Genomic DNA, 24514 nt, shown 5'->3' on the forward strand with positions numbered 1-24514 from the left:
TGCTGCCCCTGCCTGCAGTGATGCCTGCCAAAATAATTGCTGAGTGGTGGGAAAGTGTCCTACTGTGGCAGAAGAAATAAGGCAGCCCTCCCCAGAAACCTTCAGCAGAGGATTACGGATTACCTCCAGGAAAGTATCCTTGAGATCTCTGGAGGATTCACGGGACATTGCTGTGTGCATAAACAAACTGTGGGTGTGCCAGGGAATGAGACGTGGATAACCAGGAGTGGTAGAGCGGTTATTTCACTATCACTTGTAACACAAATAAAGAATAGTAAATGAGAAGATGTGTCCCTGCAATAGCAATGCAAACTGCACATTTACCAGAGGTTCCTTCCCCGGCATCAGGCTGGCTCGCCCGTGCTGGAGCGTTGGGGCTGGCTCGACTGCTCGGGGGTTAAAAACGGCTCCAGGCTCACCATGCCGCAGAAAATAACTTTGTGGGCTGCATGCAGCCTGCGGGCCACGTGTTTGAGACCCCTGGTCTTGACTGGGGGAAGTTTCTGTCGCAGCTCAGCCCTTTGCAGTCACCAGAGAACCCACCTTGAGGAGAGGCCCTACAGATGCAGCAAGTGCAGGAAGAGCTTCAATCAAAGCCCCAACTTTATTCAGCATCAGAGAATCCACACAGGAGAGACACCCTATAACTGCCCCGACTGCGGGAACAGCTTCAGTCGGAAATCAGCCCTTGTTCAGCATCAGCGACCTCACACAAAGAGACGCTGTAAGTAAGCTGGATGTGGGAGAGGCTTCAGTGCAAGCTCAATCCTCACTACCCATCGCGGACTCCACACAGGACTGGCCTGGCTAGGAATGGGCCAAGGGAATAACACCTTTGTTGAATCCCACAAATCTGAGGGCCGGGCCGGGCCAGGCCAGAGTAGCCATGTAACAGGGACCTGCAAGTATTATTAAAGCTGAGCATGAAATCATTCTCCTGGAGCAGAGCTGTGTAGATGAAGAGGCTGTGATAAGATTCCCACTTTGTGATGAGATTTGTGTGTTACATACCAACACCCTGCACCCCATAGCAGACACGCAGCCCCCCCACACTTCCCCAGGCACCCTGTGTGCCCACCCCCATGCACCACCCCTCACATACACCTGACTCACACCCATAGGACTAATATTCCCAATGGGGTGCAGATGTTGTTTGCTCAGAGGAGCCACATCATTGACAAGTGAAACTGCCTCTTCCGTGCCGTGGGACAAGACGCATCCCCCCCCCATACTTTAGTGCCCCTCTCTCAGACCTGAGCTCGTGGCTAGACAGGCAGCTCCAGGAAGAAAAACTAACCCCACCTGAAACCTAACCCGTACTTAAGTCCACTCCAAACCTTTACCGAATCTGAAACAGAAAGAAAACCTTTGCTCTTTAAATAGCTGCAGCGAATCACTCAGTCAAATTCATGATCTTTAATAATAATAAAAGCTTAGCAACCAGCTCCATGGGTGCTCTGGGGCTCAGGCACCCCTGGGAGAAAACAGGGGGTGTTCAGCACCCCCAGCCACAGTGGTTCTAGCCCTGGGCTGGCCACCGATCAGCTGTTCGGCTGGCAAGAGACGCTTGGGGGAGAGGGGAAGTTGGGGGGAGGGACAGGTGGGTGGGGGGCCTCAGGGGAGGGGGCAGAGTTGGGGCTTGTAGAGGCAGGACAAGGGTGGGGTCTCAAGTGAAGGGTGGAGCAGGGGCAGGGCCTTGGGGCGGAGCGGAATGGAGATTCCCTGGGAAAAATACACGTGGGGGCTGGGGGTAGCAGGCTGGCCAGTCATGACCCTAAGCTCATCACAGCCCTTTGCCTGCCAGGCAGAATCAAGGGAGGGGCTAGAGAAGAGCGGACGGTGGCGTTGGTCAGTCACTCTCGGCAGGAGGAGGAGCATGGTCAAACGGCAACCAAAAAATCCCAGAGAAAGAGACGCTGTCGAATTAAAACAAAAAACTCTGCAGGCCACAACTCCTTAAAAAACCCACGCTCTTGCAAATAAATAAATAAATCAGTACAACTTTGCTTGGTTAAAGCAACCTTGGATAGGTGGCTTAGAACGGGATTCAGAGCTCGCCAGGGAAAGATGCCGATGGATGAGGAATCTTCTCAGTTCCAGTCCTCCCATGGACACGGGCGCCCACCTCAGCTTGTGATTCATGAACCAGGAAAGTTCCACGCTCCTCTGCTGTAGGCATGTTCAGAGGTTCCCTAACACCGCACAGAACAGCTGGTGGGGGAGGAAGGCAGGAGATGCCTCTTCACTTCAGCCCAGTTCCCCCTCCACCTAATGAGGATTTGAACAGGGCTCTTCCGCTTCTCTGACTCGATAGCCTGCTGATTGGGGGGATCCACCTATAATGGGTGTGACTTTGAGTCCCTCCTACTTTCTCTAAGGTCCTCAGTGCCACCGCAGAGAAGAAGGCTGTAGACTGAACAGCAGAAGAAAGGGTGAGAAATTGCAGGAAAGGTTTAGCAAGTCAAGGCTTGCTGCTAAAATTCCACTGGGAATTTCGGTGCTTCAAAGAACTAGAACCTTCGAGATTCCCATAAGACTATAACTGGCCTAAACATAACATGTCACTAGAACAGATTTGGGGCCGCTTTAAACTACATGTTGTAACTGCCAGATTTGTTGTCCACGTCTTGGGCGTGCAGCGCTGGGCTCACTTCGTTTGGCTTACTAAGTTCTCTGGTTACGGCTTAAAAGAGAAACCTTCTAATTTTGGTTTGCTGAGGCCATAACTAAATCTCAGCTGTGCTTATTGTGTTATCCCAGCTTTGTGGGAATTCATCATTTGGTTTGGTTCTCTTGTATTAGCTCAAGTTCTAATCTGAAGTGTTACTAAAAACTAGCAGCTTTGTCAATCCCTGCTCTGCTCTGCCTGTATCTTGCACTCACCCTTCCAGGGGTGCTGTCTTTCCACGTGTGAGTGAGAATTACCTGAAGCGTCCTAAGATCTCTCTCCTTCGTGACACTACATGGTGGGTGTGAGTGAGACGAGCAATCTTCTCACTTCAATCTCACACTTCAGTCGTTATTGATGTGTGTTCTAAACTTGCAAATACCTTTACGCTAACTTCAGGTGTGTTGTGTGTTCCCAACTACGCATCACCGACTATGTTCATACTCTGCCCTTGACACAAGCCTCGTCCAAGTCCTGGTGTAGGAAACGAACTAGTTCCTATTTGACCTTTGTCAATGGAAATACCCAAGACAGGTACTTGGGGATCGTTCGCTTTCTGTCTTTGAGCTTGACAGTGTTTACACATCGTAGTGTGGAGTTACAAGGGGGTCTTCAGCTGGGATCTAGCGCTGGGGCTACCCCACCATGAGCCATCGGCCCAGCCGTGCCCCACAGGACCCATTGACCTGGAATAGCTGGTTCTGTCCTGAAGGCTTCTGGGTAATGGCTGGAGGGGCTTTACCTGGAGCGACTGACAGCAGACTCTGGCCAATAGCGGCTGGGCTCAGGGCCCAATCCAACACCCACTGGAGTCAAGCAAAACCTCCCCCATGATGACAATGGGCTTTGGATCAGCCCCATGGGCCTTTCTGCCTCCCTGATGAGGGGCTATTCTCCAATCCCCCACACCCGACCCCATTGGGTAACAGCCCTCTCCCCTTCTGCCCCAGTCCCCGACGAGGGGCGACCCCCATTCCCAGCCCCATGGGCTAGCAGCCCTCTCCCCTTCTGCCCCTGTCCCCGAGGGGCGACCCCCATTCCCTGCCCCATGGGGTAGCGGCCCTCTCCCTGGACAGGTGCCCCCCTTCCAAGCCCAGCAGAGGGGGGTGGGGACAGATCCTTTGTGAGTCTCTAGCAGCTTGAGCCATCATGGCTATGGGGCCAGGGGCTCCGGACCGGGTACAACGGCTGGCATCGATTGGAGCAGAGCGGGGGTGGTGTGGGGGGGGTAATGCGAGTGGCTCTCACGAAGGCACCTGGGAAGGATTCAAGGCTGCCGGCTTCAGTCTGCGTTTGTCTGAACAGCAAAAAGGGTCAGTTACCAGGAGCCACTCGGGGACTGATCTGCTACCCCTCCGTGGTGGGGACCCCCCATGGCACGGGGTCCCTCAGCACTTCCCCCAGCAGTGCAGCCCCCAGCTGTGACAGTCGCACTAGGACATCCCAGTGTCAGGGGAAGGCAGCTACATGGAGCACGGTGACCCCAGCATTGTGGTAGTGCACTGGGGCCAGCCGTGCGAGGAGAGAGCTCCCCACCCTACTCCCTGCCGCACAGGGCCCCTAGGGCTGCGCTGGTGCAAGGACTGAGAGAGGAGGGCAGGGACAAGGGGGAAGAGGCGGCCCCGGGGTGGGTGCTTGGCGTAAGTGGTGGTTCTAGGGTTGAGCTTTGGGAAGAAGGGGTGGGGCGAGGGTGCGGATTTGGGGGAAGGGTCAGTGAGGGGGTGGTGTCTCGGGGGAAGGGGTGGTATGGGGGTGGGGATGGGGAAAGGGTGTGGAGGTGGGGACGAGGGGAAGGGGTGGTGTGGGGGCGGGGCTGAGGGGGGTAGGGACAGTATGGGGGTGGGGATGAGGGGAAGGGGCGGTGTTGGGAGCAGGGATGAGTGGGAAGGGGTGGTGTGGGGCACGAATTGGGGGAAGGGACGAGGGGGACGGGGTGGTGTGGGGCAGGAATGGGGGGAAGGGACGAGGGGGAAGGGGTGGTGTGGAGGCAGGGATGGGGGAAATGGGCAGTATGAGGGTGGGGACGAGGGGGAAAGGGGTGGTGTGGGGTCAGGGATGAGGGGAAGGGGTGGTGTGGGGGTGGGGATGAGGGAAGGGGCGGTGTGGGGGCGGGGACAGGGGTGAGCTGGAGCCGGTTCGCACCGGTTCGCGCCAACCGGTTGTTAAATTTAGAAGCGGTTTTAGAACCGCTTGTTAACTGGCTTCCCTGCGAGGGAAGCTTTGATGGGTTCTTCCTGGGAAGCCTGTAATTCCTCCTCCCGGCCGCCGGGGGGCGCTGCGCTGCGGGAGCCATGTGAGCTGCCTCCTGGCCCTGTTGCTGCTCCTGCTCTTTGGACCTCTGGCCCTGGGGCTCCGGCTGCTGCTGCCCCGTGAGTCCCCGGCTGCATCCTGCCGCTCCCAGCACCCCCCCGTGTGAGTATCTGCGCCCCTCCCCCGCCTTCCCTGCCCCCAGCCGCCCCCCTGCCCGCAGCCACCCTCTGCCCCACCCCCTGCCCACAGCCCCTGCCACAGCCATCCCCTGCCGCCCTCTGCCAGTCCCTGCCCCCAGCCACCCACAGCCACCCCCTGCCCCTGCCCCACCCCCTGCCCCCAGCCGCCCGCAGCCACCCCCTGCCCACAGCCACCCGCAGCCCGCCCATCTGCATCACCTGCCCACAGCCAGCCCGTGTCACTCCCTGCCCCCAGCTAGCCCTGCCCCACGCCCCTATCTGCAGCCAGCCCCACGGCCACTGGTGCCCTGCAGTTCCCAGGGCAGTAACCCTGCACACCTGCTTCAATGAGGGGGGGGCAGGGAGCAGCTGGGACCCACACATGTGCACACCCTAGAGTGACCAGACAGCAAGTGTGAAAAATCGGGACGGGGGTGAGGGGTAATAGGAGCCTATATAAGAAAAAGACCCCAAAATTGAGACTGTCCCTGATCACCACCCACACATGTGAAACGGAGCTCATTTCTAGTTCAGCCCCATCTTTTTAAAAAAGAACTTTAGGTAGGGTTAAAATACATCTGTATTTTCCTGGACATGTCAGGCTTTTCGGTTCTTAATCACCTCCTGGGAAAATATGGACGTATGGTAACCCTATTGGTACAAAAAATACATGCTGTCGCACATCCCTTAAATCAGAACTTTTTATAGGGAACCCGTTGTTAAATCAGAACTTTTTATAGGGAACCTGTTGTTAAGATTTTGGCAGCTCATCCTGGGCCGTCCTTAGGCATAGGCAGAATAGGCAGCCGCCTGGGGCACCACTAGGTCTGGGGGCACCACTCTGTCGGGAGCCGGGACAGACGGGAAGCAGTGGAGTATGTAAGAGCAGGCTGCTGGGTCCTAGAGAGAGCCGAATGCAGCTTAGTCTGAGGGAGGGGATGGGCTGCTGGGGTCTCTGGGAAGGGGAGGGGGTAGGGGTTGGGGAAGGAGCTCACCTGTGAGTGTGACTCTTCCCCCCCCCCCCCCCCCCGGCTGAGGCAGGCTCTGCGGCTCTGGAACCAGTATCCTTTGTTGTCCCCCATAACATCCATTCTTCTCCCCCCCTGCCCCATGGAGCACCCCCTCCTTTCTCCCTCCTCCCCAGGAGCATCCCTCTCTCTCTCCTCCCTCCCCTCCGTCAGGGCTGGGTTGGGTGAGGTGCTGGGGGGTAGGTGGGGGGAGGCTTCCTGCCTGCTGAGGAATGAAAGTGAAAGTAACTCACTTCCTCTGCCAGGATTGGAATGTCTCACAGGGCTGGGCTGGGGTTAGCCAGATGTGTGAAAAATCAGGACAGGGGGTTGGGATAGGGTGAGCAGATATCCCCATTTTATAGGGCCAGTCCCAATTTTGGGGTCTTTTTCTTATATAGGCTCCTTTTACCCCCCACCCCATCCTGATTTTTCACACTTGCTGTCTGGTCACTCTAGGTGGGGGTAATTGGTGCCTATATAAGACAAAGCCCCAAATATCGGGACTGGCCCTATAAAATCAGGACATCTGGATCTGGTCACCCTAGCTGGGGAGCGCCTCTCCCCTGGGCTGGCAGCTGCCAGTGATCCATCTCATCCTGGGGGAGCTGCACAGGGCAGGATGAGCTGCTGTGGCTCCATGGGTGACCTGTCCCTGAGATCAGATGCTGTGTTAACTTCACCATGGTCCGTAAGGCTGGTGGTGGTGCCCATTGGCATGTGATTGGACCTGAGGGTTTGCTGCTGCTGTTGCCACTCTGCACCCCAAGAGGTGGATTTTGGGGTCTACTGCAGCTGTTGGACCAGCAGGCTGGGGGGTGAGCCAAGCATGAAAGCAGTACTGTGTTGCCATTTAGATTGTCATTTAACAACTTTGTTTGCCAAAAATTCTTGCTAATAATCCTGAATCCAATTTCAATATTTTTTTTAAATTAATTTCTTAGCCAAAAACAGAAAATTAAGTTGTTGACAATTATTAGTGACAGGTTTGGTTTGAGACAGGGAGTGGGCCAGTTTTCATCAGAGAAACAAAAAATGTTGACTGACTTTCCTATAGCCTGTTACTCCTGATAAGAGCCCTCCAACAACTGTAATATGCTCATCTCCTTACTGGTGTATAAAGCAGGGGTCGGCAACCTATGGCACACGTGCCAAAGGTGGCAGGTGAGCTGATTTTTGATGGCATGTAGCGGCAGGCTGAGCGGCTCAGCCCATCACTGCTCTGGGGTTCCGGCTGCTGCCCTATTGCCCTCTGGGATACCAGCCGCTGGCCCCACTCAGCACCTGCCGCTGGCCTGGGGACCCCCAAGGAACCCCAGACTGGCAGAGGGCTGAGCAGGCCGGCTGAACCACTCAACCTGCTGTCAGCCTGGGGTTCCATTCACTCAGCCGGCAGCGGGCTGGGGGGTTGAGTGGCTCAGTCTGCTGCCAGTCTGGGGTGCCGGCAGCACTCAGCCTACTGCTACTCCGGGGTTCTGGCTGCCCGGCCCCTTGCTAGTCAGGAGCCCAGCCGCCGGCCCCACTCTGCCTCCTGCCAGCCTGGGTGAGCAGAATCCCAGGCTGGTAGCAGGCTGAGGGGGGTTGGCGGCCGGGATCCTGGGTGGCAGGAGTTGGTAGTCAGAACCCCAGACCAGCAGCGGGCTAAGCAGGGCCTGGGATCCTTGTCTAGGGTTCCAGCCACCAGCCCCGCTCAGCCCGCTGCCGGTCTGGGGTTTCATTTACTCAGCTGGTAGTGGCCTGAGCAGGACCTCAGATAATAACAATAGTTTATTTATATAATATAGACATAGAGAGAGCCCTTCTACAAACATTAAAATGTATTACTGGCACGAGAAACCTTAAATTACAGTGAACTTGGCACACCACTTCTGAAAGGTTGCCGACCCCTCCTATAGACTGACCATATGTTGTACTAAGATTCTCCTGCTTTTTTTTTTTTTTCCTGTGAGTCAGTATAGCTTTTGCCAGCCCAGAAGTTGGGCAGCCAATGTTTTACATTTTCACAATGTTTTCTCCAACTTTCATAAAGTAAATACATAGTTAATATGAGTTAAAAAGGCCAGGGACACTTCCTTGTGCAGAATCTGTATAGCAGATCATGCTAGAGCTGTGAAAATGTCAGTTTTTGATGGAACTTTAGATACAGTGATTTATCACGTATTTTATCATGTGAATGTGCTGCTAGTGCCAATGTCTTTCCAAACAAAAATAAGACACAATAGGACTTCTATAACATTTCTGTGCTACCTTAATCTAGATGAGATGATTCTGTGCTGACTTCATTTTGGTCACTTTGTGCTTTACCTAGCAGTAAAACTAGGGTTATATTTTCCCACTGTTTGGAAACCCAGCTTATTAAACTGATTTTGCAGCCAAAAAAGCCAGAAAGATTGCTTTTAATTAAAAACAAATCTTTGTTTCAATACCTCTTCATATACATTTCCAATAAAATTTTGACAAATTAAAAAAATTATATTATTTGCATCATTCTGTCAAATCAGAATTTTTTCTATAGTGCTACTTCTTTAGTGCTAGTGCATCAGCATTACAGTGTGCTTAATTAAGTTAAACTGGTTTTAATAACGTGAATGTGGCAAGTTTTCCAATACTGTAATCTTATATTTGTGTTGCTAAGAGCAGATTAGGCTCAGGGCACCAGTTTAATAATCTCGCCTAGGGCACCATAAATCCTAAGGACGGCCCTGGAGGGCCTTGCATCTGGGGTGACATGCAGGGTTTTGTGTCGGGGGGGGGGGGGTGAATTTGTGCGGATGCAGGGTGAGGAGAGAGTGCCTGGTGAGGGGTTAGTTGTGGGTGTGTTTGGGGTGGGGTCGGGAGGAGGCTTAGCTGGTGTGTGCAGGCCGGGGTGGGGGCTGAGGAGTGTGGGGCGGGTAGGGGGGCTGTGGGGCATGGGGCAGGCGAGGGCTGCAGAGTGTGGGGCACTGGGCAGGGGGGCTGAGGGTGGGGTGGGGGGGCTGTGGCACATGGGGCGGGGACTGCGGGGGGGTTGTGGGGCAGGGGGCTGAGGAGCATGGGGTGGGGGCTGTGGGGGAGTTGTGGAGTGGGGGTCTGTGGAGCGTGGGGTGGGGGCTGAGGAGTGTGGGGCGGGTAGGGGGGCTGTGGGGCGTGGAACAGGCGAGGGCTGCAGAGTGTGGGGCAGGGACTGCGGGGCAGTGGGCAGGGGGGCTGAGGTCGGTGGGGTGGGGGGGCTGTGGCACATGGGGCGGGGACTGCCGGTGGGTTGTGGGGCAGGGGGCTGAGGAGCATGGGGTGGGGGCTGCAGAGGAGTTGTGGAGTGGGGGGCTGTGGAGCGTGGGGTGGGGGTTGTGGGGCGGGGGGCTGCAGGGTCATGGGCAGGGGGCTGTGGAGCATGGGGTGGGGGCCTGAGGAGTGTGGGGAGAGGGCTGTGGGGGGGGGCTGTGGAGCATGGGGAGGGGGCTGTGGGGGGCTGCAGTATGGGCGGGCTGTGGGGCGGGGGGCTGCTGGAGGGTGGTGGGGCGGGGGGAGCTGTGGGGGGCCCTGCGGAGCGTGGGGGGCTGTGGAGCGTGGGGTGGGGGTTGTGGGGCGGGGGCTGCTGGAGGGTGGTGGGGCGGGGGGACTGTGGGGGGGCCCTGCGGAGCGGGGGGGCTGTGGGGGAGTTGTGGGGGGCTGCAGTATGGGGTGGGGGTTGTGGGGCGGGGGAGCTGTGGGGGGGTCCTGCGGAGCGGGGGAGCTGTGGGGCGGGGGGGGCCGGTGTGGGGAGGGAGGCGCGGGAGAACCGGGGGGGGGGGCGGCGGGTTGAACGGCTCCGCGTCGGGCGGTGCTGGCGGCAGCGGGTCCCAGCGGGGGGGGGGGGGGGCTGAGGAGCTTTGCAAACAGGGGGGGGTCGGTACTATTGGGTTATCCGGGAGAGGGGGCGGGCGGAAGCCCGCCCCACGCTAATGGATCTCCCCCCCCAGCCTAAGGGGAGGATCCACAGGGCCACGGAAACCCACTAAATGCGGGGGACAACTAATAAAAGAACAGGGACAGGAGTGAGGTCAAAGGGTCATAAGGAGGGAGCCTGATGGGGACACCGAGCAGAGAACCCCGGACAGCGCCCACTGCTCCTCGAAGGCGTCAAGGGAGCCAGCGGACGCCGCCCAGAGGAACTCCGCCCGGAGACGTGAGCGGACGAGGGACTGGAAACAAGCCCCACAGTCGCAGGAGTCTCCGTCGGCCAACCTCCTCTCCCTGGTCGCGTGGATGGCCTTTTTAGCCAGGGCGAGGAGGAGGTTGACCAGGGGGGGGTCGGTGCCACCCGGGTCCCTGCTGCCCCCGGGCCCGCCTGGGCCAGCGCCTCCCCCCTGCTGCTCCGCAGCCCCGCCCCCCCGCCTGACCCCCGCCCCCTGTGACCCCGGCCAATAGCAGCCGGGGGCAGGGCAGGGGCTTCAGCAGATGAACTGCGCATGCTCCGTGCAGAGCGCTGTACTATGCAATACCCGCAGGGAGGCTGTGGAGGGCGGCGGGGGCGGGGGAGGGAGGTGCAGGCTGTGGGGCACGGGGCAGGGTGGGGGATGGTGTGGGGAAGCTGCGGGGCGGGGAGTGGGAGGGGGGAGGGAGGTGCATGGCTGGTGTGACGCAGGCAGACGCAGGCTGGGGACTGGCTTAAAGGCAGCAAAGCCGCCACTAAGAGCGTCTACGGCCACACCACCCTGAACACGCCCGATCTCGTCTGATCTCGGAAGCTAAGCAGGGTCGGGCCTGGTTAGTACTTGGATGGGAGACCTCCTGGGAATACTGGGTGCTGTAGGCTTTTGCCTGCACTGGACACACTGCACGGCTCCCTCCAGCGCACGCTTTTGCAGTCGCCAGCTCGCCCAGGACGAGGGCTTTGGGCACCATCTCCCAGCCCTGCTTTGCTTTTCCCTTCTTTACCGCCAGGCAGGGCCGGATTAACACCGGGGCTCTGGGGGCTGCAGACCAGGGCCCTGGGCTAAGGGAGGCCCCGCAAAACGCTCTCTGGGCGGCTGCTGAAAGTCCAGGTCGTTTGGGGGCCCCCCTTAGCCCGGGACCCTGGGCTGCAGCCCCTAAAGCCCCTGCTGCGATATCCGGCCCTGGCTGGGAGCGGGAAGGGGAGGTGGCTCCGTGCGCTGCCGTTCCCGCCCCTGGCCTGGAGCCCCCCACACGCGTGGCATCATCTTGTTTTAAATTAGGAAAACACTTGTACACCGGGGAGGGGTGGGGGGGGAGAAAATCGAATAGCCCTGGGCCCCCAGAAGAGTGAATCTGGCCCTGCCAGCGGGTGCTCTTGCCCCGTAGGCAGCAGGTGCGGCAGGCCAGCTGGCTGAAGCGGTGGCACGTGCCCCAGGCCTGTCTGCCCTGCCTCTGCCCCAGCTCCGCGGTTGGGAGTGGGGGAAGGAAAGCGACAAGCTTTGCCCTGCGGCGCAGCCCGGGCTTTGGGCAGGCGGCTTAGGGAAGCCCTTCCCAGCTGCCTCTTGGCAGCTGGCCCTTCACAAGGGTGGGGGAGAGGCAGCTGGTGCCCTAACGTGGCCCTTTGGCCCGGGAAGGCTGCTGCAGGCCTGGAGCAGCCCCTTCCTCGGGGCCAGTAAGTGGGAAGTTTGGTCCTAGTGGCCTCTGAGCTCGTCTGCCTGAGGGGGCTGGCGCCCATCCCGCCTCCCCCGGGGCCTTGTGAAGGGAGAGACGGGGGAGGGCGTGGGCATGGGCGGCAGATGGTCCCATAGGCTGGGGGAGGCTGAAACAGCCAAGCGTGACCCACCCCATGCTGTGACTACGCCCTGCGTGCGGCTCCAGTTCTTCGGCCCCCCACCCCCGCTGATGGGGCTGGGCCACCCGCCTTCCCACGCTGTGGGGTGAGGGAGGCTGAGGCCGCACCCTCCCCGCCCTCCTCTGCTTGCTGTGGGGTCTTGCCGCAGGACTCGGCCGGTGGCCGCAGTGCAGGGACGGCGGCTCTTGGCTCCGCCAGCTGTGGTGGTGGAAGGGCTGGGGCCTTGGCAGAGTGGAGTTTCCAGGAGCGAGCAAACGGCCGGCCACGTGCACGAGGGCGTCCCCAGGGACGTGTGAGCTCTGGCGAGCCCTAGGAGGTGGGAGCAAACAGAGCGGATTGGCCTGTGGGCTGCTAGTGTTGGCAACCCTCCCGGACTGGCCTGGAGTCTCCCGGCATTGTCATTGATCTCCTGCTGACTGTGGAAAGCAACCCAGGAGATTTTACTAGGATAGTTTAAGAAAATGACACAACGTCATGGGGGGGCTGGGGCAAGTCCTGGAATAGCTTCAGTCACAGTTGGGAACCCTACGAGCTGCCCCTGTGGGTGCGGACACATGAGGTGGTGCCGTGTCAGCGGGTGTGGGGGTAGGGTGACCAGACAGCAAGTATGAAAAATCAGGACAGGGTGTGGGGGGTAATAGGAGCCAATATAAGAAAAAGACCCAAAAATCAGGACTGTCCCTATAAAATCGGGACATCTGGTCACCCTATGTGGGGGAGGCAGCCCCGTCCCAGGCAGGGCCTTGCATCTGGGGTGACATGCAGGGTTTTGTGTCGGGGGGGGGTGAATTTGTGCGGATGCAGGGTGAGGAGAGAGTGCCTGGTGAGGGGTTAGTTCTGGGTGTGTTTGGGGTGGGGTCGGCAGGAGGCTTAGCTGGTGTGTGCAGGCCGGGGTGGGGGCTGAGGAGTGTGGGGCGGGTAGGGGTGCTGTGGGGCGTGGGGCAGGTGAGGGCTGCAGAGTGTGGGGCACTGGGCAGGGGGGCTGAGGTCGGTGGGGTGGGGGGGCTGTGGCACATGGGGCGGGGACTGCCGGGGGGTTGTGGGGCAGGGGGCTGAGGAGCCGGGGGTGGGGGGCTGCGGGGAGTTGTGGAGCGTGGGGTGGGGGGGCTGTGGGGGGGCTCTGCGGAGCGGGGGGTGTTGTGGGGCGGGGGGAGCTGTGGGGGGGGCCCTGCGGAGCGGGGGGGGCTGTGGGGCGTGGGCTGCTGGAGGGTTGTGGGGCGGGGGGGCTATGGGGGGGGCCCTGCGGGGCTGTGGGGCGGGGGGCTGAGGAGCATGGGGTGGGGGCTGCGGGGGAGTTGTGGAGTGGGGGGCTGTGGAGCGTGGGTTGTGGGGCGGGGGGCTGCAGGGTCCTGGGCAGGGGGCTGTGGAGCATGGGGTGGGGCTGCCGTGGGTCATGGGGCGGGGGTCTGAGGAGCGTGGGGAGAGGGCTGTGGGGGGGCCCTGCAGAGCGGGGGGGGCTGTGGGGCGGGGGCTGCTGGAGGGTTGTGGGGCGGGGGGGCTATGGGGGGGCCCTGCGGGGCTGTGGGGCGGGGGGGGCCGGTGTGGGGAGGGCGGCGCGGGAGAGCCGGGGAGGGGGGGCTGCGGGTTGAACGGCTCCGCGTCGGGCGTTGCTGGCGGCAGCGGGTCCCGGCGGGGGCGGGAGGTGCAGGCTGTGGGGCACGGGGCCGGGTGGGGGATGGTGTGGGGAAGCTGGGGGGCGGGGAGTGGGAGGGGGGGAGAGGGGCATGGCTGGTGTGACGCAGGCAGGCGCAGGCTGGGGACTGGCTTAAAGGCAGCAAAGCCGCCAGTAGCAGTGCCTACGGCCACACCACCCTGAACACGCCCGATCTCGTCTGATCTCGGAAGCTAAGCAGGGTCGGGCCTGGTTAGTACTTGGATGGGAGACCTCCTGGGAATACTGGGTGCTGTAGGCTTTTGCCTGCACTTGACACACTGCACGGCTCCCTCCAGCGCACGCTTTTGCCGTCGCCAGCTCGCCCAGGACGAGGGCTTTGGGCACCATCTCCCATCACTCGGCGGGGATCCTGGGAGAGTGTCGGTGTGGGGACAGGGATGAGGTGGAAGGGGAGGTGTGGGGGCAGGGATGAAGGAAGAAAAGGCGGTGTTGGGGGCAGGGATGAGGGGAAGTCTAGGGGGTGGGGATGAGGGGGAAGGGGCAGTGTGGGCGCAGGGACAAGTGGAGAGGGCCAGTGTGGGGGCGGGGACAAGGGGAAGGGCAGTGTGGGAGCAGGGATGAGGGGGGAAAGGGTGGTGTGGGAGCGGGGACGAGGGGAGAGGGTCGGTGTGGGGGCAGGGACAAAGGGGAAGGGAGGTGTGAGTGCAGGGATGAGGGGGAAGGGATGGGGTGGGGACGAGGGGAGAGGATCGGTGTGGGGGTGGGGACGAGGGCAATGCAGGAGGGCAGGCGTGCGCCCCAGTGGGGGAGGGGGTGTCTCTGAGCGGTCGCTGGGGACATAGGCGGCAGGTTTGTATAATTTTTGGTGGTGCCCAAAATGGCAGTGCACCCCCGCTCCTGCCCTGTAAGCTGATATAAAATGAAGCTACAAAGCGTCAGCGCCACAAGATTACAAGGGTCAATTAAAAGTGGAAAGTCAGCAGCAGCACTTGCCTGCTTCAATATACGGTATTAAATTTTGTTGCACCTGTTGTGACAAAGTGGCAATGTTCCTAATGTTTTCTCTGAATACTGTGTGGGTGCCTCAGTTTCCCCTGCAAGGTGCCAACTGAAGGTGTTGGGGACAAAGAGATCAGGTGGCCTCCTTGTCCGGAAGAGACATAGAGGCCAGAGGAGGGAGTGTCAGTTTGGAGCTGGCTGGGGAAATGAGGAGAGGCCCAGAACTTGGTTCTGGGCTCCCCACCCCCAAAGATGGACCTGACAGAGGGGTCCTGTTTTCTGTACCTACAAGCTCTGTTTTAGACTGTGATCCTGTCGTCTAATAAACCTTCTGTTTTACCGGCTGGCTGAGAGTCAGGTTTACTGCAGAGTTGGGGTGCAGGGACCTCTGGTTGCCCCAGGACCAGCCTGGGCAGACTCGCTGTGGAAAGTGCATGACGTGGAAGGGCATGCTGAATGCTCCGAGGTCAGACCCAGGAAGGTGTAAGCTACTTGCCCTGGAGACAGTCTGCTCAGAGAGAGGAGGCTCCCCCAGAGTCCTGACTGGCTTTGTATGGAGTAGTTCCAAAGCATCCCAGCATCCCCTTCCACACCATGCGCTTCCTGGAAGTCTGCACAGGCACTGACACTCCCTCCTCTGGCCTTTGTCTCTTTTCCAGGCATTAGGAGGCCACCCGATCTCTCTGTTCTCCAACACCTTCAGTTGGCACCTTGCAGGAGAGTGGCCCAGGCCATCAGTTGCCTGGAGACAGGGTTGCAGCCATTCTCTGTGCAGAGGGCATCACACTGGCCCTCTAGGGCTCTACAACAATCACACCCCCTTATCCCACCATCTAGATCCTTGAGAAATGCATAGGGGAAACTGAGGCACCCACACAGTATTCAGAGAAGAACATTCCCACTTTGTAACACCTGTATACGACTAGTTATATACTTTAAAGGGGTGTAAAATAATCAAGTATTGTGCTAAACACAATGATACTCCAAACTGACCACCAAACTGACCACCGAATTTAAGTTGCATGGTTTTCCCCTCAGGTGAGGGCTCTGGGGTGGGGCTGGGGATGAGGGGTTCACAGTGCAGGAGGGTGCTCAGGATTGAGGTGCTGGGGGCGCAGGCTCTGGGGTGGGGCAGGGCTGGGGATAAGGAACTTGGGATGCAGACAGGCTGCCCCAGGGCTAGGGCCAGAGAGGACTCCCCCCCGACCCCGTTACCGGCAGCAGCAAGCTCCAGGGGAGGGACCTCTCCTCTCCCCCTTTCCCCCCCGCAGCACACTCACTCTGCACCACAGTCACTGCACATGCTCCTAGGGACTCTCTCAGGTCCAGAAAGCCCACTCACCTCCCCTATGGTGGGTACCGGGTGTCACGGAGTCCCCGGGCGCTGCTCTGGAACTGCTCCCCACCAAGCCAGTCAGGACTCTGGGGAGCCTCCTCTCCCTCGGAGCAGCCTCTCTGCAGGGCAAGAAGCTCCCACGGCTTCACCTCCTGGGTCTCTCCTTGGAGCATTCAGCATCCTCTGCCCCTCCGTGCGCTTCCCACAGCGAGTCCGCCCAGGCGGGGTCCTGGGGGGCCACAGGGTCCTGCCCCCCACTGCGCAGTCAGACGTGACTCTCAGCCAACCAGTAACACAGAGGTTTATTCGATGACAGGAACAGGGTCTAAGAACAGGACCCCTCGGCCAGGTCCATTCTGGGGGCAGTGAGCCAGACCCCCCTTGTCTGCACTTTACGCCTGGTCCCCAGCCAGCTCCAGACTCCCAAACCCCCTCCAGCCCCCACTCCTCTCTGCTCAGTTCCTTTCCCGGGCCAGGAGGTCACCTGACCTCTTTGTCTCCAACACCTTCAGTTGGCACCTTGCAGAGGAGGGGCCCAGGCCATCAGTTGCTAGGAGACAGAGTGCCAGGCATTTAGGTGCACTGGCCCTTTGCTCTGCAGCAATCACACCCCCTGATCCACCACCTAGATACTTAAGAACTGCAGAGGGGACACTGAGGCACCAACACAGTATTCAGAGAAAACATTAAGAACATTCCCAGTTCGTCACACCGGGGCGGGGGGGGGGGGGGGGCGTTGCCATCATGTGTGGCCTCCCCACCCATGCTGCTGCCCCTGGGTACTGAGGGGGGGAGAGAGCTCCCAAGCACCTGTGTGCCTCCTTCCTCCTCCTCTCTCCCTCTTCCCCTCCCCCAGTGCTCCAAGAGGCTGCTGGCTGCTGATCTCTACAGCCTTAGGCAGAAGCAGCACAAACAAAGGAGAGAGGCACTGGCTGTTTTTTTCAGGCAGGGAAGCTCTGAGGCGGGGCAGGGGAGAAACCCAGCTCCAAATATTGGTGGAGCAGAGCCCTCAGCCTTGAATATTCCTGGGGATTAAGCACCTCAAGCCCATATAAGCTGCCGCCCCTGGCTGGGGAATTGCTCAGCCTTGCCTGGGGACTCAGCAATGCCCCCCAGACCTGCCTGGGCTCCTGCTCCCCCAGCACATGGACTGAGGGTATGAAAGAGACACAGTGACTCCCTCTTCTCCTCCCCCACCTACGCTGCCAGCAACAAGGGCGCTCAGGAGGCTGCAGACTCCGCAGAGGGGACCGGCCTGGGTTTCCAGGGTGGAACCTGTGTCCCATGAACTGCAGTATCCCGTGGGGCGAGAAACAGCTGCTCCAGCGAGGTGTTGGCCAGCCTGACAGGGTTGAGAGTTGAGACTGCGGGGTTACGTTTTCTTTTCTTTTGGTAACTAACTCGGACTTTCTGCCTCTCACTTATAATCAGTTAACATCTGTGTGTTATAAACTGGCTTTACTGTTTCTCTTTACCAGGGAGTTTGCCGAAGTGTTTGGCAAATCTGCTCAGGTTTACAAAGGCTGGTGTAAATCCACTTCCCATGGCTGAAGTGGGGAATTAATTAATTAATACGCATGTCCCTGCTCGCTCCTCTCTGCCCCCTCCCCGTCACTGGCCCTTATGACAGCTACAAGTGATGGGCCCCCAACCCCGCCTGCCCTGGCGCCCCCGCCACTCGCACCATGGCACCAGCCAGAACAGCAGCCGCCCCCACTGCCAGGCTCCGGCCCCCAACCTGCTCATGGGGCAGGGTGTGGTGGGAAGGAGGAGGCAGGGCCTGCACTTTCCAGAGAAGGAGGCGATGGCAGGGACACAGAGAGGGATGGGGAGGGGTGGTGTGCCACAGCAGGGCCATGGTTCAGACATTGGGGGCTCCCGTCGCCCTGCACCCACCCCGCCACCAGAAAACTCCCCTCAGCATGATTTCCCTGCCCAGCACAGCTCTCCAGTCCTGTTTCCCTGAGCTGAGTGCAAAAGCTGGGGGTCAGCTCAGGGCAGGCCCCTGGGCCGGGGCTAGACAGGACGCTGGACTTGTGCCGAGTGAAGCTGCAAGTGCTGCCGCACGCCTGCTGCACCGGTCCAGCAGCTGTGCCCAGGCACAAAGGCGCATCGGGGCGCTGGCCCAGCGCTGGCACAATCTCTCTGACCCTTTGCTGTAAGCGCTGGCAGGTGGCGTTACCTGTCAGTGGGCGGGCTTAGCCCATTAGCAGTGTCTGCCAGGAGCCAGGGAAGCCGCCCACATGAATTAAACGAGGCAGGTGGAAGGAATTCTCTGTCTGTGAGCAGAATCCTGTGTGAAGCGTTCTGGCCTTGAAGGATTGTATGGGAGTGATTTCAGGGCAGTGATTGCCACTTCATTCCATAATTCTCATAGTCTTGTTAATGCTGCCTGGTGTCCGTCTGCAAGCTGCTCCTGGTGGTGTAGAAAGCAGTGGGAGCGGGAGGGTTGTGTAGTGTTGCAGGAAAGAGGCATTGATTCTTGGCTTGGACCGCCAAAAATTATCTAAGTTTCTTGGTCTTTTGGCCCCAAGATGAAAACTGTGTCTGTGTCTCCTGGACCATGAAATACAAATATTATCTCCTAAGCTAATATCTGTTCTAATCAGTGTGGTATCTGATCCGTTCTCCTTTGGAGAGCGGTGTGTTCACTAGGGTTTTTGAGAAAGGGAGTTGGAGGAGGGGCTTGCTCTGCTCATTCCACACATCAGCCTGGTATTGCAGCGCTTCCAGGAGCGGTGCCTCTCCCAGCTGGGACAATCTTCTGGTTCAAAGAAAGAGAAAACAATGGTGGGGTCAGTATCTGGATTGTGATGTTCCCATGTCTTGTCTCTATTTCAGCTTGGTTATTTGTGAGTGTTGAGTGGGGGGCTGCTGCTGTTTTTAGTTTTGCGTTACTGTCGGTTGTAGATCACTTAAATGTCTCTTTACTTATTTGTTTGTCTGTTGGTGTTCACACTGCTCTTCTTTGTGCACTTTCCAAAAGTGTGTGGTTTGGCTCAGCCGTTCATCTGTGGGCCCTGAGAGAACGTTTCTGACCCTCCCCGCTTGAGAAAATATCATTGTTTTAGTGTAGGGAACAGTCTCTGTCAGTGGTTTCCCCAGACTAGGAGCAGAAGAGGAGAAAGATTTGAGTCAGATGGGTAGAGTTTCAGGCCACAAGAAATCACCTGATCTGACCCCCTGCACGTCCCACGCCACTTCCCCCCCTCCCCCCAGTGACCCCTGCAAAGAGCCCAGTCATCTGGATGAGACCATCTGCAGACTATCCTCTTGTTGGCCGCAGGCAGAGAGTAGGAGGGACTGGGGTGCACCAGATCCTGAGGCCCCTGCAATGGCAAGGAATTGATTTGGGAGATACACCCAGAGGATTCGAGCAAGCGACCCAAGATCGGTCAGTTTGGCCCTGAGCACGTGAGCAAGACACACCAGGCCAGCATCCGAGAAAGATCATATATTGAGCCAGTGTGTCCATGGCCAATCTCTGACGCTTCAGGGTCCTGCACTGTGCTGGGTTCTCAATTACGTGCATTAACTCAGGGGAGAGAGAGAGCGAGAGAGAGAAAGAGGGGCTCTGTAGACGGGCCAGACTCACCCCTGCGGCGCCTCCTGCTGGTTATCTGGGGAATTAGCTCAAGCCAGCCCAGAGCGCCCTCTGCAGGCAGTGATCCACTTCCAGCTACTGGCCCCCGTGTCCCTCCCAGGACCCCGGTGCCCCTTTAACTGGGTCTCCCCCACCCCACTATCCCCACTTTGCCTCAGTCTTGGCCATTGCCCAATCTCCATCTCGCCCCTGTTCACGGGGGCAGGCTGCAGTATCCGCCACTCATCACAGGCAGGAGCTCCCCAGCTCCTCTGCCTTTCCCCAGCCCTGCTTCACTCAGGTACCTTGTCTCTAACTCCCTGCAGCCAGGCCCATCTCCCTCTACAGCCAGAGGGAGAGTGACTGGGCTCCTGGCTCACAGCCTCTTTATAGGGCCAGCTGGGCTCTGATTGGGGCGTGGCCCAGCTGCAGGTGCTTCCCCCAATCAACCCAGCTCTTTCCTTCCACAGCCCCAGCCCTCTGCAGGGCCGGCTTTAACCCTTCCCAGGCAGGAGCGGGTGACCACCGTGCTACAGGCCCCCAGGGCGGCATCCACCAGCTCCCTTGACGCCTTCGAGGAGCAGTGGGCGCTGTCCGGGGTTCTCTGCTCGGTGTCCCCGTCAGGCTCCCTCCTTATGACCCTTTGACCTCACTCCTGTCCCTGTTCTTTTATTAGTTGTCCCCCGCACTTAGTGGGTTTCCGTGGCCCTGTGGATCCTCCCCTTAGGCTGGGGGGGGGATCCGTTAGTATGGGGCGGGCTTGCACCCGCCCCATTTCCCAGGAACCCAATAGATACAGGCCCCCAGGGCGGCGTCCACCAGCTCCCTTGACGCCTTCGAGGAGCAGTGGGCGCTGTCCGGGGTTCTCTGCTCGGTGTCCCCGTCAGGCTCCCTTCTTATGACCCTCTGACCGCACTCTGTCCCTGTTCTTTTATTAGTTGTCCCCGCAATTAGTGGGTTTCTGAGGCTCTGTGGCACCTCCCCTTAGGCTGGGGGGGGTTCCGTTAGCATGGGGCAGGCTTTGCCCGCCCCGCTTCCCGGAAACCCAATAGATACAGACCCCCAGGGTGGCATCCACCAGCTCCCTTGACGCCTTCGAGGAGCAGTGGGCGCTGTCCGGGGTTCTCTGCTCGGTGTCCTCGTCAGGCTCCCTTCTTATGACCCTCTGACCGTGCTCCTGTCCCTGTTCTTTTATTAGTTGTCCCCCGCAATTAGTGGGTTTCTGAGGCTCTGTGGTACCTCCCCTTAGGCTGGTGGGGGATCCTTTAGCTTCCGCCCGCCCACTTCCCAGAAACCCAATAGGTACAGGCCCTCAGAGCTAAACGCTGCAGAGCAGAGACTCCCGTGCTGGGCATCCCCTTCCAAGGAAGGCTGTTACTTTGGAGCTGGAACCTGTTCTCCGAATCCCACTCCAGCTCTCCCCCCTCCCTCTCAGTTCAGCCCAACGTGAAAGTTTCCCCCCTGAAATCGGGATCCCAGCCCCACCCCAAGATGCTGGTTGGTCCATGACAGAGTTTTACTCCTCATGGACTGAAATCAAGCAGTCCAAGAATGGGAAGGTGCAGACGGAGACTGGCCCTTCCAGAACCTGGTGATGATGGAGATGAACTCCCGGCACTGAGATGTCTACACCTGCCAGGTGGAGCACATTAGCCTGCAGCGCCCCCTCTTCTTAGGGTACGAGACTCTGCACCTGGCACGTTCCCTGAGGCCTCAGGGGCACCCCTAGCTCCATGGAGCCCTCGGGAGACACGGGCATGTCTCCGAGACCTGTCCCCATCCCTGGGGGCAGAGAGCAGAGATGTGACAAAGGGAAGGAGAGGCTGGGCTTAGCCCAAACCACCCCTGCTCTTGTTTTCACGGAGGCACAGGCTGACTCTCCCGTCGCTGGGGTCAGGGGCTCTGTCCTGGGGTTGGTCTGCACAGCTCTGGGATTGCTCGTCTACCCTGAGGAATAAGAAAGGTGAATGGCTCCGGGACAGCGCGGTGGCACCAGGAAATGATGCCCAGTGGGGCCGTGATGAAATCGCACTGGAGGATTTCACTAGAATTTTGATTCACCACAATTTGCTTTAGCTTCCCCTTCTGGCCTGAATCAAGTTCTCTAGTGACCGAGGAGCTTCCTGCCCATCTCTCTGCCCACGGCCAGGAAGTGTGGGGCTATTCTCAGCTCCTGGCTTCCCAGAAATCTGACTCAGACCATTCAGATTCGGAGCTACAGTTGGGGCCCTCCTGGCCTCCCCTCCAGGTCTCCTCTCTAGGCCCACGCACTCCTGGAACGTCAGGGAGTTGCACACACAGCTGGGACTGTCTGTAAATCAGCCAATTTCTCTCCAGTTGTGAATCAAACACACTTCCCCTATTTCAAATACGGAGACTAGGGTGACCAGACAGAATGTGTAAAAAATTGGGATGGGGGGATGAGGGGTAATAGGAGCCTATATAAGAAAAAGACCCAAAAATCAGGACTGTCCCTATAAAATTGGGACATCTGGTCACCTTAATGGAGACCAAACTCACGTGAGAAACGCAACAGCAATCCCACCCCTGAACTCTGAGACTAATTTATTGTACCCTCTGAACTGCTTCTCTTTTTGCCTAAATGCATGAAAGGCACGTAATAACTTGCAGGTCAAAATGCCGAGTGCATGATGCCTGAGTTTCTGTTACGTACGCGGGTGGCGCGCGCGCGCACACACACACACACACACACACACACTCACTCACTCACTCACTCACTCACTCACACTCTCTCTCTCTCTCTCTCTCTTCCCAATGAGCCGTAACCTCTCATTCACCCGCTGACCATCCGTACAAGGCTCTTCCGAAAAGCACCAGAATCTCCCCTGAAATGAAATGACGAGAACGGGAGGGGCTGGAGCAGAACTTTGACTCCACCTTGTTCTCTGCTAGCCCCACTGCCAGGTGCTGATGCCTCCCCCCTCGCTCCCTGCCGGGCTCCGGAACTCGACCCCACCCCGGCGAGTGGGGTGCAAAAGGAGGTTCTTGGGAACCAACTCCAGGACACAGCCCCGAGGTCAGAGCTGCCGGAGCTCCCCAGATGACCTGATCCTGGCAGTCCAGCAGGGACAAATGATCTGCCTTTCTGGGAGTGGGAGTCGCAGCATTTGGGTTTAGTCTCTGCATTGTTTTGGGTAATAACTGTTAATAACGAGAGGTTAAGTGGGATATTGCTGTGTGAGGCTCTTTCCCCGGTAAAAGACCCCGCACACCCGCGGTGCGAGGTTACCCTGAGCCCTCGGCACGGGGAGGGGGAGGGTGCCTAAATGACGAGGGTTACGCCTTGACCCCTAGGACCAGGGGAAGGTGGGTGCCCCTGAGTGTGCGACGAACAGAGAATTGTGTGCGGGTAACACAGCCCCCCCGCAGGCCCCAATTTACCCCTCCCAGCCTCAGCTCTGCTCCTTAGGGTTCTTCACCCTCCCCAGGCCTGGGGCCTGCCCTGGGGTCCCCTCTCTCCCACTTCCCAGGCTGGCAGGAGAGCAGCCTGCCCGGGGCTGACAGCGGGACCCTCTCCTCAGCCCCACAGCAACGTCCCGGGCAGAGAGCTCAGCTGAAACCATAACTCGGTGACATCTGAGAGTTCTAGCCCCAGCCCGCGAGTCAGGCTGAATTGTACTTAGCAATCGCACCTCTGGCGATGAACTGGCGAGCGTTGGCATGTCTGTCCCTGGCACGGCCCTTGCTCTGCGGGCGGCGGGGGTGCCAGATCCCAGGGCAGGGGGAAAGGGCAGGAGGGGGTGTCTCTCCCGGGGGCGGGGGGTTCTGTGTAAGAGTTCCACACACCATTTGCCCCTTCCGCTCTCTAGCACTGCAAGACAGCGCGGATGAGACTTGTCAGCTCAAATCACTGATCCCCACCCTCAGCGCGAAGCCGACACCTGCCGTGAGACAGCTGGAAGGGACTGCTCAGCCTGCCCTAGCCGTGAGGCCCAGCCGCTAACTGCTGACGTCACCGAGAGCTGGGCTGAGCGGAGGGCGGGGGGCTCAGGATGTGGCGATAGAAACAGGTGGCAGCAGAGGAGGCAAAGGCCCCGTGGCCAACGGGGGCGGAGCAAACAGCGCAGTGGTGCTCACGGTCACACGCTTATGACTAGCGGTGATGGTGTTTTCCCACACCAATGCCGGGCTCCTTTCCCCTTTTCTTTGCTATACACGACTCAGGGAGGGGAAGCGTTGGCTCTGAGAGGCGCCGGGGGTGGTTAGTTTTCCCAGATTGCGGCTGGGACTCAAGCGGGTTCTGTGCTGGATTGTTCTGAGGAACCCCTGGATGCTGAACCCGGCCCTGGTTGCTGCCGACTCCCCTGGCAGAAGGGTGGCATTTGTACAGCAGGGGCAGGCGATGACAGGGCGCCGGAGTCTCCAGGGCAGGGCGAGGCCAGGACAGTCTGGCAGCTGCAGCACCACACAGGAGTCAGGACACCTGGGTTCTGTCCGGCTCTGCTGCACTCTCACTGTGTGACCTCGGGCAGGTCATGTCACCTCCCCATTTGCTACTCTCTGGGACAGGGGTTAATGGTGTTTCCCTGCGTGGCTGGCAAACAACTGTCAGTGCCAACCTGAAACCACGCGAGGAAATGAGAGAAACCGCAATCTGCACAGCCCTGGTGCTAACCAGTGACGGGTGTCGGCGTCCTGTCACTGGGAATAGCCCACGGACGGCGCACGCTGGTGGGCACAGGGATCCCCAGCAACCCTACAATAACAAGCTAGCTGTTGGTGCCTCATGCTGCCTCCCCACCCATTTCCAACCCTTTTTCCTCACTCCCTCCTGCTGCCTCAGTTGACACCACCCAGCGACGAATGGCGCTAACACACGACGACACAGTACGGGGGGGCGGGGTCACAGAGTGGGAGGGGCTAATGAGCGTGAGGGCGGGGCAGAGAGTGGGAGGGGCTAACAGGAGAGAGGGCAGGGAGGGAGGGGCTAATGAGTGATGGGAGGGGAAGGGGCTATTGGGAGAGGGAGCGGCAGGTGGGGGCCTTGGAGTGGAGGAGCAGCGAGGGGAGGGGCTATTGCAAGGGGAGGGACTTATGGGAGGGGGGAGGGTTTATTGGGAGAGGGAGGGGACAGCAGGGAGGGACATTGGGGGAGAGCGGGGCAGGCAGG

General features: G+C 59.0%; 2 non-coding genes and 1 pseudogene across 2 annotated transcripts; all 3 read left to right on the plus strand.

The window, feature by feature from the left end:
- Positions 1 to 10759: 10759 nt before the first annotated feature.
- Positions 10760 to 10878, plus strand: LOC123343477. Its single transcript, XR_006572265.1, has one exon. It is a non-coding gene; the product is annotated as a 5S ribosomal RNA (ribosomal RNA).
- A 2766-nt stretch (positions 10879 to 13644) lies between these two features.
- On the plus strand, positions 13645 to 13763 carry LOC123343457. Its single transcript, XR_006572248.1, has one exon. It is a non-coding gene; the product is annotated as a 5S ribosomal RNA (ribosomal RNA).
- A 4605-nt stretch (positions 13764 to 18368) lies between these two features.
- Positions 18369 to 18549, plus strand: LOC123343460 (annotated as a pseudogene).
- The last annotated feature ends 5965 nt before the right edge of the window (positions 18550 to 24514 follow it).

The sequence above is a fragment of the Mauremys mutica genome, chromosome 10 (assembly GCF_020497125.1).
Source record: "Mauremys mutica isolate MM-2020 ecotype Southern chromosome 10, ASM2049712v1, whole genome shotgun sequence".
Lineage (NCBI taxonomy): Eukaryota > Metazoa > Chordata > Testudines > Geoemydidae > Mauremys > Mauremys mutica.